Genomic DNA, 18,648 nt, shown 5'->3' on the forward strand with positions numbered 1-18,648 from the left:
ATTAAAAATATCTCTAGAAAATATGTCCCTAAAAACTTTTTAGTTAATCCAGTAGGTTGGAACCTATATTGGGTTCCTAAATCATGCTTAAATTAATTTTAAAAGTAAAATTAGCGCTTTAAGTGAGAAAATTAAATAAAGAATTTCTTTATGAGGCTTTGTCTAAGGAAGTGGTTGTTGCTCCAATAACCAAGAAGGCCTAGTGCCTCGCCACGACCTGGAAGCCAAAATATTGAAATAAATGTTTAATTAACTTACTAATGAAGCATTAATACAAGAATTAATTAGTGCTTGAAAAAGGTTATTCAAAACATTTTATTTCAATTTACCTACTTAGAATTTTTTTTGGATTTTATTTATATACTTAGAAAAATTTTCTAACTTTCTTAAAAACTTAGATTTTTTTAAAATACTTTTTCTAAGTCTTTAACCCTTAGATTTTTTCTTGGAACCTCATTTTTTTGTGATCAAAGGGGGAGAAGAATAAGTATAAGTCTAGGGGGAGGTAGCCTAAAACTATTTTTTTCTATCTTTGTGCACTAAATTGTAAATTTAGTTAGTTTATTTTTTATCTAGTTAACCCTAGCTTAACTTGGATCACACCAAAAAGGGGAGATTGTTGAACCCCAAGGGGGTCAGCATCAAGTTGGTTAGGTATGTTGTTTTCAACCTCGCCTAAGGGAGCTTAGAGCACAGGGTACTGAGGTGAAAGACGCAATCATGGAAGGATCAAGACGTCCGCCGAGGGACGAGGCGGCGCCACTAAGAGTACACCCACGAACGAGAAGGAAGTGGCGCACCCACGGTTCCGAGGTACGAAAGCCTGAGCGGAAGATCGTCGGGAGCAAGAGACGCAGATAAGGTCGGCAAGCGGTGCAAAGCGATCGAGGGACCTAAGTCTCATGACGAGGACGGGTGGACTAGAAGGACACGTATTCCGAGGGACGAGAAGCTGAGAAGCAGCGAGAGACTGAAGACGGTTCCCAGATAGCCCTATTCCATGTCGAGATCACCTATCAAGCGGATCCCAGCAGACCCGACCGAGACTTGAACTTGGAGAAACCCGACAAAAGTCAACCAGACTTTTTCGCACATGCCGCTGACCGATCACCAAGATCGCGACGACGCTGATCCAACGCTGGGGATAAACTTTTCTCCTTAACCTTCCAGCGCTTCACCAAGGCTATAAATATACCCGTAAGCTCTTCATCGCCGTAAATCAGAACAACACTCGTGCTTCCACCGCTTAGATTAGTCTTTCACTGTAATCAAACGAGGCTTCTCCATCAAGGAGCTCTTAGTACATCTTCATCTCGGATTAACAACCTCCCAACAGTAACAAGTCAAATCTTGGCCTCGCTTTTATGCTTTATTTTCGCTTAATCTATTTTTATGTGTTAGCTTAATTACGGAAAGGGTTGTGTTTGATTTTTCGTATTATTCAACCCCTTCTACCCTGCCAGATCGGCCCAACAATAACTTTCTTTATCCATGTTTAAAAGAGATTTTAATTTATTAAATTTTTATAAACCAATCATGAAGGGATAAAATTATTAGAGAAATTTTATTTTTAAAATTTCGGAAACAAATAAGGTTTTAATTTCGATCAATTAAATTTCCTTTGCTTAGATTATCGTGGCCGACCACGTTGATTAATAAAAGAGAAATCGATTTTATAACAATTAAATTTATTTTTCATGGCAAAGGAATTAAGGAAGTTTTATTAAAATTTCATTTGCAAGACCAAGGATTATAAAAGAGGGGGCCTTCACGACAAGAACTCTATTCTATTTTCTCCTCTTTTCTTCCTGCAGGTCATATCCTCTCCTCTTCTTCACGCCGAACCTCATCCTTCGGGAGATTCCATGTGGCCCAAGTTTAAGAGAAGAAGAGAAAGAAAGCTTGCTAGCATCCCTCGAGCACGGTGGTGGGGCGAACTCTTCATCCTAGGAGAAGTTTTCATGGCGAAACTCGCAAAGCAGAAGAAGGGTGCCTGTTCTTTATCTCGAAGGTCGCCCACAACGCCCGTAAGAAGAGAATACGTAGAAGATCAAGAGGTCATTATCTACTAAGTAAGGTATAACTAATATAGTTTCCGCATCATGTTAGTTTTATCTCCACGTAAAATACCAAATACAAGAGGCACGCGATTCTAGTATTTCATTCGAGGTTGCTTTTCCTTGATTTGATTGTCTTTCGTCGGTCGAAAGTTATTTAAGAAAATTAAATATTAGCTTCCTTAAAAGGCTTGCTTAGTGGTGGTTGTTTCCCATATCCAAGAAGGTCGTGCCTGGCCACGCAATTCCGAAGCCAATTTGGAAATTAATATTTAATGGAATTAATAACCTAGGTGATTCGGATCGAACGTGTTAAGTTCCGCAGAGATCCAAGTCTAAACCTAAAGAACAAATTAAACTTAGATCAAACGTGTTAAGTTCCGCAGCCGATCCAAGTTTAATTTAAAGAACGCAGGTAGCTAGGGACTTGTTCAAAAATTTTTGTACAGTGGAACCATTAGGTTTTCCGAGTAGAACCAACAATCGCATCGAGCTGAGCTGTTTCCTTCGCACAGATTGGTATTAGTTTAATTACATGCATACGCCATACATTAAAGATAATAGACGTGCTAACAATTTGGACGCAGATCCAACCATTACGGCTTATAGATATTGTGTACGATCGACCATCGGATACAATAAGGGCATTTTATCATGCGACAACGATCAGATTATAAACTACAACAGAGTCGATTTAGTTTTATTAGGATTTTATTTTTGATCTAGATACATGTATATTCCTTCGAGGAATATAGGATCGAAAAAAAATTCTATTTACGTCATGGATCGAATTCAAGGCTGGAACCTTTCGAGGATCGAGGCGCAATGGAACAAGGAGCAAGACGGACGCGATAATAGATGAGTGCGGGCTAAAGATGGCAAATAGGGGCACACCTACGAGGACAACAAGATAGTAAGTCATAATAGTTGAAATTAGTTTTCTATTTATCGCTTTCTACCGTTAGGGTTGCTGTTACGCATGTTAGAGCTAGATAGTCAAAATTCCTCACTTTAAATAACTAAGTGAGAGGGATTTATTTTAAATAAATTCCACTGGCTCCATTACCGGGTTTAAGTGATGCAACAATTCGTCGGTGCCTTCGAGTTCCATACGAGCTGTTCATGATCACTAGATTAAACTTCCATTTCGACGACTATGAGTTAATTAAGAGCGTGATCTTCCCCACCCAAGGGCACAATCTTATTAACGGACTTGTGTCAAACGGTATACACTAGCACGCCTACAAGATCCTCCCCATGAGTCATCATATTATTTGTGTATCAAGAAAAAAATCAATAATTCATAACATAAATAGTCGACAAGATAATAAAATTAAAACTCCTCTTACAAATGTTTGATTAGATATCGTCCACACTATCGCGGCATACAAAATTCACTTGTTCGAGGTAATTTTATTTCATCATAAAGAGATTTATCGACAAGATAATTAATGGGTAAAACCCTCCTCTTACAAATGTTTAAATACGTCCACACTATCGCGGCATGCAAAATTCACTGTGTTTGAGGTGTTAAAATAATATTGTTTGAGGAATCAATGTTATTTTAAATTAAAAGTTTTGAAATATTCGATCAAAGACAAATCAACTATTAATTTTATTCATAAAGTAAAGACGAAGATAATAAAATTAATGGATAAAATATCCTCTTGATTTTGTATACATCTCACACTATCGTAGCATACAAAATTCATGGAATTTTAAGAGTCGATCTCGACCAAATATTGACTTAGATTTAAAATGTTCACAATCCCCAGTTGTTATACTAGTAGACTTAGTAGTCCAATCAGAATGATTGAAATAAGACTGACATTAAGGTAGATCGCCTTCTTAACTAAGAACAATATGTATGTACTATGCCCAGGTGTATCTACCGTAACCTCGAAATGTAGATACATGTATCATTAATCATAATTCATCATCGTTCCAGAAACCCGACAACTAAATGAAAATAAAACACCGTCCACACGGGCACTACATAAGTAGCAGCTGTTGCAGAGGGAGAGGTTTATTCTAATAGGAATAAAATATGGATTTTAGAAATTGTTTTTACATACTAAGTTTAGAACCCGATTTCAGCTTCTAAACTATTATAGAATAGATATTGTGTCTCTTTTGATAATAAAGTTGTTATCAAGAAAATAGGAAGTTATCTATTCCGGTACGTTGGTTGACAATTTATAATCCATTAACTCCCACGACGCAACAAAATACATCTTCTAACTTTAAGAGAAAGCAACCTTGAAACGAACCAATTATATCTTCGCATCTAAGGCTAGGTTATATTAACTCGAGTAGGATTCATCGAGAAATTTAACTGGTTTATTAGTAGTGAAATCTTTCCTCATAGTCGTCTTGAAGGAAAAATAACCAAGAAGCTTTTAAGTCTAAGGGTATGGAGCCAAAGATACGTTGAATTGGTTCATTCTGATTTGTATGAATATTATGACTATTTAATAGTATCAAATATTCAAGATACAAATACATTTACTCGCCAAGACTAAGTGCTTTTAGTTCAAAGAGAACAACACTAACGCAGAAACGTTAAAGTAAAAGTATCAAGTCACTATGGTAAGATCAGAGTGGCAAGTACCTTTGGACAATTTAGAGTTACTTATCAAAAGTAGGATTCAATCCCAACTAATCGCACTCGTACACCCCAATAACGGTGTAGAGAAGAAGGTATACGACTTTATAAATAATTAGATTGATGATGAGTTATTCAAAATACCAAGTTCGCTTTAAGGATATACTCGAAAAGAAAGTGAACATAATACCTTCCAAAGTCGAACTCTCTACTTATATAGACGTAAGCCTATTTCAAGCATATTCGGATTCGGTAGTCCAGACATACCAAGAAGAGAGACAATGATAAGTTAGATAGAATTCACTTGTTTGTCCTAGAGAAACGAAAGTAGGTTTATAGTCTTAAAATCAGAAGAGTATCAATGACCGATTTTTAAAAAAGGACTACGAATAAATCACGTGCTCATAAGTAAATTGTTCTTAAGGAAATAATAAAGGATACGTCTAATCTAGTACCAACTGTATAAGATGAAATATCACAAGAATCGCAACACGATCATAAACGATACACACAAACTGGGCTCATCAGAGGGAGGGTCATTACAAAACCTAAAAGATTCTGCTCGAGAGTTGACTGATCCCAAACGAACACGAGTCCGATCCCTGACATATAACGGCACTTCAAGATAAAGACGCAAAGATCCGGCAAAGAGCAACAGACGTATCGAATTCTAATAAAATGGAAGTCAGAGAACCACCGATGGTGTAAAAGTCATGGGTAAAAATAGTCTACAATAGGAAAAGACGGATGACAGTGAAGGTGGAAACTTTCAAAGAAGGTTGACGAAAAAGGAAACTTTTTCACCGGTAGTCACGCTTAAGTCTATCCGGATTCTCTTATCTATTCGCAAGTGGATGTCAAGACAAGATTCCTTAATGGAAGTCTCAAGAAAGCATCCATATAAAGTAACCGTAAGAGTTCATTCAAAGGGCAAAGAGCATCTGTATGCAAGCTCAATCAGCCTATGGATGAGGCAAAGCTTCAAGGTCTTGGAACATCCGCTTTATCAAAATAATCCGCACCTATGGATTTATTTAGTAATCGGATAAGTCTTGTATACAAAAGTGATGGAAACGGTGTGGTATTTCTTGATTATACGTAGAGATAACATTTTCGTAGTTGAAACAATATCAAAACGTTGTCAGAAGTATGGTTGTTCAAACAATTCGATATGAAGGAATTGGGAGAATGTATATATTCTTGGGATCAAAGTAATAAGGGATCGCAAGAAAAGAATATTTTACTTATCCCAAGCTTCATATATCGAAAAAATCTTCGCTTGCAGAACTCCAAGAAAGGTTTCTTACCTTTTAGACGGAGTAACTTTATCTAAAGAAATGCCGTAGACATCAAAGAAGATAGAGGAATGGCAGCTTTACGCTTACTGTCGGAAGCCTAATGATGCATGCACGAGATCGAAATTGCTTTCCAGGGCATAAGCAGACATCAAAGTAACCCTAGACAATGGACATCGATCAAAGAGATACATCAAGTACCTTAGGCACTATAGATTATACGCTAGATGTCACCCGTTGTTGATTTCGACTTCCAACCTGATAGGACATAGAAGTCAACCCTCGGGTTTTCGTGTTTATTTTGGAGGTAAAGTCATAACTACGGAAGATTGATAAGCATAGGTGCCGACTCATGTGTCGAGTATACGGCAGCCTCGAAGGTAGCCATGGGTCAGACGGCTCCGATACTAAGATAGATAGACTCATCCTTTTCGCCCCAAAAAAAATTATTATAATAATAGGATGAATCAAGAAACCATAAGTCTATAAGGCAAGTAAACATAATAGAGTGCAAGTACCACCAAAACGAGAAATCATAAACGAGGAAAAGTCATTGTCACTTTAGATCGCATCGTGACGACCTATGATCCTTTCACTAAGGTCCTTAAGGCAAGAGCTTTCACATACGTCATCAAGGGTCGAATCGATGTATGGCGCAACAGATACAACTAGTCTTTAGTATGAGATTATTAGATGTATACTAAAAGCCTAGCTGTATAAACATTTATCTAAAAATAAGAATCACATCGTCAAATGTCTACATTTACGATAAATGAGTTGTTCAATTAATTTATATCAGATAATACGGTGGTGTCACACACAGGATCACGAGCAGTTATTATTATAATTAGTGAGCTACACAAAAACGGAAAGGAACAAACCATCGGAAGGTCGCAGTGTAATTAGGTATTAGTTTATCTTAACTATATAATTACACTAGACACTTAGAGTGTATCGAGTAGACTATTAGAGGTCGCTTTTATATCGACTTTATAAAAGAAAAAGACCGCTATTACTTACGGTGTGTGCTTTAATCCTACTAAATAACAAGCACATATATTCGATATTTATTTCTTTAATTTATCAACGGGTGAGATTTAGTTCGATAAATCAATAAGCTCCGATAAGTCGGAAACGATATCACTTATAGGTTGGTGATATGTAAGGAACCCGAGTCCTAGTAATCAGTCCGAGTCCTCCCAGAGGTTTATTGCAGTTCAATAGGACTTAGTCGATACTACAGAATAGAGTTGAGCAATTAGAGCTAGAATTATTAATTACGGTGTCAAGAATTTACTTAATTAGTGCATTGTTATCTTAAACACAAGGAGACTCAACACACTCAATAAGGAGCCCAATGTAATTGAATCGATGCGGTAGTCAATAAAATTCTTTATGGAATGAATTATTATCGATGAAATTAAGTCAGTGTTCAAGCACCGGACGCTTAATTTCACGGAGACCAAAACCAATTCCTCCTCTCGGTCCTATCGTAGCCTCAGATATGTAGATTTATACCCACTACATACCATTCTTCCCCCATCCAATAGTGGCTGCCAAGCTAACTCGGAACCCAAGCTGTGGTCGGCCCAGAAATGAAGTAGTTGGTGGCCGCCAAAGCAGGTCCCAAGTTTAGGTGCTTACCACTAGAATATTAAAAGGATTTTATTAAAATTATTTCTTATGGATATCATGGTTTTAAAGAGAGTTTAAAATTAAAATTTCTTTTATAGCTTTCACAAAGATTACGAGAAGAGATTAATCTCTTCCTTATTTGAGATTAAAAGGTTTAATTTTGGTAAAACTTTCCTTATTCAGAAATCATCTACATGTTTAAAGAGAGTTTAAAATTAAATCTTTCCTTATTATTAAAAAGGTGGATTTTAAATTTTAAGAAAACTTTCCTTTTAACAATATTCATGATTTAAAGAGAGTTTAAAATTAAATATTCTCTTTATAAGTTTCTACAAGAGATTAAGAAAAGATTTTATATCTTTCCTTATTTAGATTAAAAGAGATTTTAATTTTAGAGATAACTTTTATTTATACTAAAAGAAAGATTTTAATTTATTAAATTTCCTTTTATAAACCAATAAGGGATAAAATTATTGAGAAATTTTATTTTAAAATTTCCGAAAACAAATTAGGAAGGTTTTAATTCTTGATCAATTAAATTTCCTTTGCTTAGATTATTATGGCCGGCCATGTTGATTAATAAAAGAGAAATTGATTTTATAACAATTAAATTTATTTTTCATGGCAAAGGAATTAAGGAAGTTTTTATTAAAATTCCTTATTTGCCAAGATCAAGGATTATAAAAGTAGAGAAGGCTTCACAAGAACTCTATTCTATTTTCTCTTTTCTTCTTCCTTGCGTACCATCCTCCCTCTTCTTCACGGCCGAACCTCATCCTTCTCATGAGATTCATGGTACGAATCGTTTAGAAGAAGAAGAAGAAGGAGAGAAAGAAAGCTTGGTTTCTAGCATCCCTTGGAGCAGTGGTGGTGGAACCTCTTCATCCTAGGAGAAGTTTGATCGAGAAGTAAACTGAAGAAGAAGGTGCCTGTTTCTTATCTCAAGGTCGCCGCCACACAACGTCCAGGAGAGGAATACGGTAGAAGATCAAGAGGTCATTATCTACTAAGTAAGGTATAACTAATATAGTTTTCCGCATCATGTTAGTTTTATCTCCATGTAAAAATACCAAATACAAGAGGCAGCATGACATAGTATTTCAATTTGTTTTCGTGTTTTTCTTTTGTTTTCTTTTCCTTGTGATTTGATTGTTCTTTTGGTTGACTAAAGTTATTTAAGGAAATTAAATATTAGCTTTCTTAAAAGGCTTTGTTTAGGCGGTGCATATCCAAGAAGGTCGTGCCTCGCCATGCAGCCTCGAAGCCAATTTTGGAAATTAATATTTAATGGAATTAATAACCTAGGTGATTTGGATCGAACGTGTTAAGTTCCGCAGAGATCGAGTCCAAGTCTAAACCTAAAAGAACAAATAAATTAAACTTAGGATCAAACGTGTTAAGTTCCGCAGGCGATCCAAGTTTAATTTAAAAGAACACATGGTAGCTAGGAAAAGGTTCAGACCTTTGTACAAAATTTTTGTACAGTGGAACCATTAGATTTTCCGAGTAGCAACCAACACTAACCTCTCTTTGGAAGAAATTTGGTTGAAGAAATATTGGTTGGCCCACCTTCAAACAAAAGGAAAACTTCAATACTAAGGTTTTGAGTGCATCACATTTGGTTGACTAACATAAGATGATTGTGTAAGTGTCCCGGGTTAATTTTATGTGGTCAACTAGGTTAAGTTAAATTCTGTTATATTGTGTTTAATCCTTGTGTCTAAGTGTGCAAGAGCTTAGGAACACAAGAAATTAAGTGGAATACGTAGCGGACGAGAAGGATGGCGCGGGAATCAAGTTGCCAGGCTCGATGCATCTGAGGGACGAGAAGTTGTGGAAGAGTACACTGGTGAAGCGAGAAGGACGCGCGCAACGATTCCAAGGGATGAGAAGTTGGAGCGGAAGGCTGCTTGAGGAGAAGACCGAAGTTGGATTCGGGTGAGCTCAACTTTAGAAGGCCGGAAGATCACCCAAGCAATCGAAGAAGGAGCCAGTGACCGGAGAAGTCGTCGGACGGTCAACCTAAGGTTGACTGCTCCGCGCACCTGGACCACCAAGGCGCCTCCCAGGCGCCTCGTCGCAGTGTCATTGCTGTGGATCACTTTCAGGTTCACGTTAGCAACGGTCCGAGCGGTCGGACATGGTCCAAGCGCCCGAACATGAAAAAATTCAATCTCGAAGTCGTTGCGTGGAGATAGAGTTTGCCTCGCTGGGCGCCCGGAGTTGCCACGTCAACAAACGACTAGTTTTGACCGATGGGCTATAAATAGAGCCCTGGTCTTTTTCATTCAACACAACACTTATTGTAATTGAATTTCTATTCTATTCTTCAAGTTCTGCACTTTCAACGTCTTGTATGAGGCTTCTCCACCTCCGACTTGTGTCGAAGAAGGAGTCTGCTAGTTGAGCTTCACTTGCCTTAGATTAGCAACCTCCCCGGTTGCAAACCAAGTAAACACTTTTGTCTTATACTTATTTGTATGCATTTTAGTTTCATTAATTAAAAGTGTTTGTATTAACTTTAGTCAAAAGTTCTGAGAAGGGTGTTTTTGTAATTTCAGACAATTCACCCCCTCTTGTCGGTCGCACCGTGACCAACAATTGGCATCAGAACGAGGACGCTTCAGAAAGACTAACCGTCAACTGAAATAAAGAAATCGATGGTCGGACCAAGCCTCAATCGGCCAAAATTTGAGGAGTTCACACATGGAAAACGCCGAATGGAGGTATTCCTAAAAACTGATTTTGAAATGATTTTAATAATCAAGTATAGTTTTGTAGTTCCCAAGGATCAACAAGGAGAAGATAAAGAAGAAAACCTTTTGACGAATAAGAAACAAAGTGACTTCGTAGCCAAAAGTAGAGCGGAATACCACTTGTTAAGTGTATTACCGCCTCAAGAAGTCAACCACATCGGAAGATACTCCTCGGCCAAAGAACTCTGGGAGAAATTCCTGGAGCTTCATAAAGGCACATCCGAAGCGAAGCTTGCAAGATAGGATATTCTTCAGAGTAAGTTAACAAACCTCCGCTTAGAAAAAGGTGAGACGATGGCTCAACTACACGTGAAGATAAAACAATTCAATGATAAGTGTTATTGGAGAAATAATTCATCGAGACTGCTCAATATGTTCGTCTTTCCCAGAACTCCAAAGTGGGCCTCAATAATAGACGCCTACTATATATCTACGGACTTGGAGGTAAACCTTAGAAGAACTTTTTTCGACTTTAGAATTACATGAATCTAGATGTGCAAGTACAAGAAAAGAGCTAAGTCAGAACCTAGCACTAAAAGCCAATGAGAAGAACGAGCCAGAGTCGAACTCATATCTTGATGCAAACCAAGAAGCATATATGGTAAGGATATTTAAAATGTTTTTTAAATCTAATAAGTTTAAAGAAATGCAGACTAGGAAAAATCCAAGGAGCAAAAGAAAGGTTCGATGCTACAATTGTCAGAAAGAAGGACACATAAAGGATGACTGCCCAGAGCTCAAGAAGGAGAAAGACAAAGGGTCACGACGAACCAAGCATAAAAATCTCAAGACCACTTGGGATGAAAGTTCTTCATCCGAATTTGAAATAGAAGCCTATGTTGAACTGGTACTAATGGCTAGTCACGAAGAACCAAGCAACTCGAAAACTAGCATCGATGAAGGGGGAGTCACATCAGATGAATCAAACGATGCAGGGGGAGAATCTAGTTTCAGATCCGACATGATAAGTGAGGTATGTCTCTTACCTCCTGATCAATTATATTTTAGAATGAAGTCCATGTCTAAATCAATGTGTAAATTGAAAACAAAAAATGAAAAATTGAAAAAGGAAAATTTAGAAATAAAATAATCTTACCAAAATCATGTTTATTAGAGGATTTTGACAAATTGAAAATGCTAAGTTAAAAGAAAAATTAGATCAATTGGAAAAGGATAATGCAGGTTCCCACAAACTTAGAAATTTTCAAGGACTAAATTGGTATTATAGATTTTATAAGGGACAAATTAGAAAAATAACAAGAAATTATATACCAAGAAAATTTCTAATTAATTCAGTAGGTAGAAACCTATATTGGTTCCAAAATCATGCTTAGGTTAAATTTTCATGCATGTGCTCATTTTTATTTGCCTTAATATTTTATTTGCATGTTTAAATTTGTCAAAATTTTCAAATAAATTGTTTCATATCCTCTCTGTTCGAAATTAATTAGATCTTAATTTTTTCGTCAAAAAGAATTTTATTACTTATCAATAGGAAAATTTTGAAAATATTTTGACCTGATGAATTTTCTACAAATTTTTTACCAAAATATCAGTTTTTAATATTAAAAACTCACAAAAAGATATTCTTCGAAAATTTAATTTTTCTACAGATATACTTTCTGCTTTACATAGGAAAAGTTACAAGTTTTTTTAAGCTCGAAATATATTTTTTAACAAATTTTTTTTGAAAAATTATATCTCTCTGAATAAAATAAATTACTACTGCTTATATTAATTTTGCTTATTCATGAATATTTTGTCACTATTTTTGCTAAATATGCCTAATCATGGAAAAAAATTTCAGAATTTTTCAATGATTATAAATAATTTTAAAATTATTTCTTCTAAAACTGGTTTTAAAATCATAAAAATTCAACTTTTCGAAAAATAATTCTCAAAATTTTTCTAAGTTTAGTAAATGTATCTGCAACCCTTAGAATTTATCTCAAAATTTATTGTTTGATATTTTTACCCCTATTTTTAATGTGCTCAAAGGGGGAGAAATAATAGATTAAGTCTAGGGGGAAGATTTATTTACATTGCATCTATATTTATTTATTGCATTTAGTTTTTGCATATTTATTTACTTTACTATTTTGGTTTAACCCTAACTTAACTTTGATTGATGCACATCAAAAAGGGGAGATTGTAAGTACTCCGGGTTAGTTTTGATGTGGTCAACCGTTAAGTTAGGTCCTGTTGTGTTTAATCCTTGTGTCTAAGTGTGCAGGAGCTTACGAACACTAGAAGTCGAGTGGAAGACATAGTGGACGAAAAGGATGGCACGAGAATTGAGTCGACTGGCTCGGTGCATCTGAGAGACTAGAAGTTGCAAAAGAGTACACCGGTGGAGCGAGAAATACATGCACGGCACTTGCAAGGGACGAGAAGCCAGTGAAAGACGACTCAAGGAGAAGGTCGGAGTTGGGTTCGCATGAACTCAACTCTGGAAGGCTGGAGGATCACCCAAGCGACAAGAGAAGGAGCCAACAACTGGAGAAGGTGCCGAACGGTCAGCCTGAGGTTGACTGCTCCGAGCGCTTGGACCATCCGAGCGCCCGGACCGTCGGGGCGCTAAGACCGTCCAGGCGCCAGGACCGTCCGGGCGCTACAACCGTCCCGGCGCCAGGACCACCAAGGCGCCTCCCAGGCACCTCGTCGCAGTGTCATTGCTGTGGATCACTTTCGGGTTCACGTCAACAACGGTCCGAGCACCTGAATATGGTCCAAGCGCCCGACATGAACAAAATTCAATCACGAAGTCATTACGTGATGATAGAGTTTGCCTCGCTAAGCGCTCGGAGAGAGTCCAAGCACCCAGAGTTGTTACGTCAGTAAACGACTAGTTTCAACCAGTGAGCTATAAAAAGAGCACTGGTCTTCTTCATTCAACACAACCCTGTAATCGAATTTCTATTCTGTTTTTCAAATTTTGTGCTTTCAACGTCTTGTACGAGGCTTCTCCGCCTCCAACTTGTGTCGAAGGAGTCTGTTAGTTGAGCTTCACTTGCCTTGGATTAGTAATGTCCCCAGTTGCAAATCAAGTAAATATTTTTGTCTCATACTTTTTTGTATGCATTTTAGTTTCGTTTATTAAAAGTGTTTGTATTAACTTTAGACGAAAGTTCCGAGAAGGATGTTTTTATAATTTTAGGCAATTCACCCCCCCCCCTGCCGGTCGCACCGGGACCAACAGATTGTTCAACTATCCTTCGAATACAAGGTAAACTGTGGTCACGCAAAACAAACTCAAGTCACCAAAACTAAGTATGCCCCTTAGGTCAACCAGCCAAAGCTTATAGGTCACGTTAAAAAACCTAAAAGACATTTTGACACATCTAAGTCTCCTACATATTCTAGGACACCTTATGGTTTAGCATTCTATTTATTCGAGCCTCAATCTAGAAATCCATACACCAAAAGCAAGTAATTTTCTATACTTGCTTTGAAAAAAATATGGAACTCCACCCAAACACATTAATAGGTGCCAAATTGCTTTATGATGAAGCTCCCTAGGCAACCTACCTCTATTTAGATGCTTAGCACTACTCTTGCAACAATCTACCCAAAAAGCAAAATTATAATACACACAAATCTTCTTATTGACATAAAGCTTGACACTTTTATAGAGATGGAAACTCTAAGTCACTTCACACTTGTTTTTAAATGCTTTAATCAAGTTGCATTGATCTGATGACCTATGATAACTACAAATCCATGACAAAATAATTAGTTTGAACTATCTGTAAGGATGTAGAGCGCTAAACAAGCAGAAAGGGCAGCGGAAAAACTGACTAGATCCTTTCCAGAAGATTCATGCGAAGGAAAAACCATATACTAATTTTGTTAAAGGGAGTTATACCTTTATTGCGTGCCCTTCGCAATCCCAACATTAACTTTTCTTTGGATGCAGATCTCAACGTGATCAAGCGTTCGTGTCTCTACGGTATCCACACGAACACGTTCTGTCTGTCACACGAACACGGCTTCGAAGAAGAACCACCTTCTTGTGCTAGCAAGCAAGAGTGGTTCGGCCAAAGAGGAAGGAGGAGGAAGAAGACATTCTCTTACACGAAAATGAATGAGACAAACCTTTTGTACTCATCCAAGGAATACCAAAGTCATTTGGATTTTAGTCTTCCTTTGATTAATTATCCATTAATCTCTATTAATGGACATTAACCCTCTTGTGTCTCTTGGTCTTCTGTGATTAATGATAAATTAATCTCTATTAATCTTCATTAACCTCTTAATGGGTTGGATTAGTATATTAGATTAGTCATTAACCCAATAAGCTTAATCGTCTCATAATTAGCTCTTAGGGCTAATACTAACACTATCTATGTTAAACTTATTGTCAATTAAAGTATATGATTAAGCTCAATCACAACTTAAGAACCAACAATTAGCTCAACCTATCTTTATCCTATCATCACCCAAGTGGCATTATCTTCGGATGACAGTAAATTTGGACCTTGGTTTAGCTTTAGATGTATTGTCACTCATTAAACTCAAAATATGAGATTTTCATGGATCAAGTTGAGATTACATTATCTGGAAACTTAGTTAGTTCAGATGTATTCCAACACATCCTTTGGACTTCATTTCTTACAAACTCATTGTTAGAGAAACCAATAAATTTTTGCTTGATTTATCAAGTCAATAAAAATCATATCATCCTAAATTAGATCATTCAAATCATTATGTTAATTATGATGTATAGACTTTCTATTATACCTATTTCTACAAATTCCACCAATGTAGCCTGTGTTAGAATTGGTGGCACAACTACAAGGGGATTGAATAGGCGCGGTGCGGACATGTGAATCATAGATTCTTTTTGATGTTCTTGCAAATGCAAGGATTGAACATTTATGTTAGTCAAAATTAAAGATAAGTATTGAAAACATGATGAATAAAAACATATCAAGTAATTCTAACACAAATCATTTAACGTAGTTCAAATTTCCTAGTCATACCCATGACCTACTTGATTTGTTCTCCTTCTAGAGGGAGGCGGAGAAACCTCACACAAGTTATCTTTTCTTACACATAAGCAAAAAAATTGTAAAGAATGTCTATAAGAAAACTTGTAAAGCTTGAAAATAAAGGCCTTTAGCTCTTATAAAACAATACTATAAATAAAGACAACAAAAGATCTTTTGAGAAGTGGAGTGGTGGTAGAATCATCTCTTGATCATAGTTAGTCAAGATCTCTTTGCTCCTCTATTTAGAGTGAGCAAAATGAGCTTGGCTAAGCTTCATGCAACTATTCTATTTAATTCCAGTTGATTTAGAACCTCACTTGTCAACTAAAGCATTGATCACAAAAGACCTATCGGCCAACTATTGTATTTAGTCAACTTAATAATTATCCAGTCGACTCAACACCTGATAGTCGACTCAATTGGATAAAATTGCATGGCTATCTTCCAAATGATTGTGATTCCAGTCATATTTAATCAACTTAAATCAACACGTGCCAGTTAGCTAAATATGACTCTTGTTGCAACCTTATCCTTCGACAGATACTTTCCTTAATCAACTCATTCAAACATAGAGTGAGTTGTTTTTGACAGTCAACTACCCATTTAACTCAAATCACTCTAATTGAATTACTCTTTAGTCGACTCAAGGTCATGGGCAAGAACATCTATAGTGAACTACCAAATTGACTCATATAGCCACCTCTACTCGACTCGTGGACTAAGGTAGGCCATGCTCCATATAGCCTAGCCCTTATCAATTCATGCCAGGCACAACCCAAACCGAATCGCACTAGGTCGCAAACAACCTTACCCAATTGCCACATCTAGGCCTTGCTCTTCTAGTGTGTGCACTCGTCGTTATCAACCACGTTATCACATGTTAGATCTACTGCTTCCTTGAATCACAATCCATATATATTACCACAAAAAAAATTTAATGGGAAGAATTATGCTTTGTAGAGTCCAATAATTCATGTTTGACTCATGGGTTAAGACAAATGGAGCTACCGATATCAAAGAGCTTATCAAAGGTTCATGGGAACTATCAACGCATAGTTGCTTGCTCTTCTTTGGTGGCTAATTGACCCTCACAGGCATTTCCTGTGATTCTTTTCGTGCTGTGAGACTTGAACGCATGCTAGAGATCTATACATGGGTATATGTTATGAACTTATGAAGTGATTAGTAATCTCTTTCAGTTGTATTATCTGACATAGAGATCACCACACATATTCAACAACCCCAAGCCATAACTCTTGATCTCCGAGATATCTTTTTGATCACATCAAGTGTAAAACCCTTACAGGAGCATTTCAACAGTTATTCATAGTGAACAAACACATCTCCTACAAGCATTGTGGATCAGCTAAAGGTTTGATTAGTGGCTAAGGGAAAAACTCTTATCTATAGAGTGGGTTGTATGGGCACCGTTTCCTCTATGGCTAAGATTACTTTTGTGAGGTGTTTCGTCACTTTGGCAGTCTTGTTATTTGAAGCATGAGAGGGATATGTTCTTTTGCTACATGTGTTATTTAAAAACTTACCTAAATTTCTATATTGGTAAAATAGGATGCAAGAAAAAAAAATCAATACCTATTAACTTCGATGTAAGAGAATCTTCCCTGCCATTGTCATCCATTATATAGAACTACTGTTTGCCTGTGCTACTCAAAATGAAGTACAAAGACCAGTATAGATCTAAGAAACTGGTGCCTATAATGCAGGAGGCATAAACCAGAACACTCCCTAGCAAAGCATTACCAGCTTCTGAATTTTTTAATTGCAAATTTAAACATAAAAATCTCTCACATTAATAAACAATGTAGCTTTGGGGCCCAATGCTTAACAAGGGCCTTTAATCTTTGTGATCAAGCAAAGTGGTCCAGACATGGATAAGAAAGAAACATGATTTTCTCTGGGTCTACCTGCGTATTCAAATTGATCTCTCAAAAATGACACCGTCCTTATCTGATAGTGTTTTAAAAAAAAATGCATATTTTTCTTTTTGTCAAGAACTACACTGCACAACCAACTTTGAAATATGGTTACAAATTCTCTAGGTTCTATGTAGACGTATAAAAAAGGACTTTAATCTACTGCTGTTGAGTGTTGCTTTGAAGTTTCAACCCCGATTTATATTCTCAAGTTCTGCTATCTATGATGAGAACCCTACCCTAATCAAGAAAACAGAATCGAGAAATAATCCAATCCAGCTCTCGCTTGAACAATTAACTTTTTTCCATCACAAATCAAGGAAAAGAAGCTTCCCTTTCGACCAAACTAAAAAAATTTAGGGTAAATATACCAGACCCAATCCAAGAGACTCAGAGAGGCCTCGAGTTCAACACACTTCCGCTTCCTTTCTTCCTTCCTAAGCCAGGGTAAAAAAGTACACAATGCTGATCGAAACCGTACCTCTTTTTCTCCAGAGAGTAGTCGAACCAGGCGTCGAGGGCGGACGTTCCTTAGCTCTGGCTCTCTCTCCTCGCTGCGCTGGTGTCTCTTCCGAGGCCTCGTCGCTCCGACCGAGCTGTAGCTGCCTTTAGCTCTTCTTCCAAAACAAAATACACAAGATACTACGATGACTCCTAACAATTGAATTGTTTTTTTTTTTTTTGCATTAAAGATTGTAATTCGTGTAGTTTGTTTTGCGACGTCTTCCGAGTAGAGAGAGAGAGAGAGAGAGAGGTGAAGGAAGGGAAATTGGTTGTCCCGATCCCACCTGAACCTTTTTGGACTATTCCTGACGTGCCCATGAATACCATCATCATTTTTATAGTCGTGTAGGAATATTTGACCGGCAAAGGCACCTTATTAAAAGGAAGGTGTCTCCTGCTACAGTCTTTAAGCTTGATGGGATCTACGGTAATAAAGTGTTTGGCGAATTTTAGTTCGGGTAAAAATAAATCAATAAAAATAAACTGTCACTTTGACGTTCCTCCGGCGCCATATTATCTTAATAAACATGACATTTTAAATCAGGTGAAAATCGACTTCAAATTTACATGTAACAATATCCTATATAAATTATATACGCCGGTTCATAGGGGCATCTAGAATTATTCATGTGATTAAAAAAAAGTAAATTCATTCGTTCAACGTCTCCGTTACTCTGTCTTTAAATTAACATAAAGAGATAAATAACAGATGACTACTGATTATTAGTATTGATCTTGTTCGAAAGCTGAGTCGAATGAAGATGGGCCTTGTTGTGCAGAAAATTGACGGAGAGTCGTTGAAGCGATGAATCTACCTGGTACCCCCTTAGAAAGGTTCGCACGGGCGGCCGGCGGAGAGAGGTGACCCTAA

General features: G+C 37.0%; 1 protein-coding gene across 4 annotated transcripts in view; it reads right to left on the reverse strand.

The window, feature by feature from the left end:
- Window positions 1–18,078, reverse strand: part of LOC121974990 — a 49,148-nt gene extending 31,070 nt beyond the window's left edge. For 3 of the 4 annotated variants that reach the window (XM_042526318.1, XM_042526319.1, XM_042526317.1), the window contains exon 1: window positions 17,755–18,078. The gene's annotated coding sequence lies outside the window, so the exon portion shown is untranslated. The remainder of the gene's footprint in view (window positions 1–17,754) is intronic. The other variant, XM_042526320.1, reaches the window with a different exon arrangement.
- Window positions 18,079–18,648: the final 570 nt, after the last annotated feature.

This window comes from Zingiber officinale, chromosome 4B (genome assembly GCF_018446385.1).
Source record: "Zingiber officinale cultivar Zhangliang chromosome 4B, Zo_v1.1, whole genome shotgun sequence".
Classification (NCBI taxonomy): domain Eukaryota; kingdom Viridiplantae; phylum Streptophyta; class Magnoliopsida; order Zingiberales; family Zingiberaceae; genus Zingiber; species Zingiber officinale.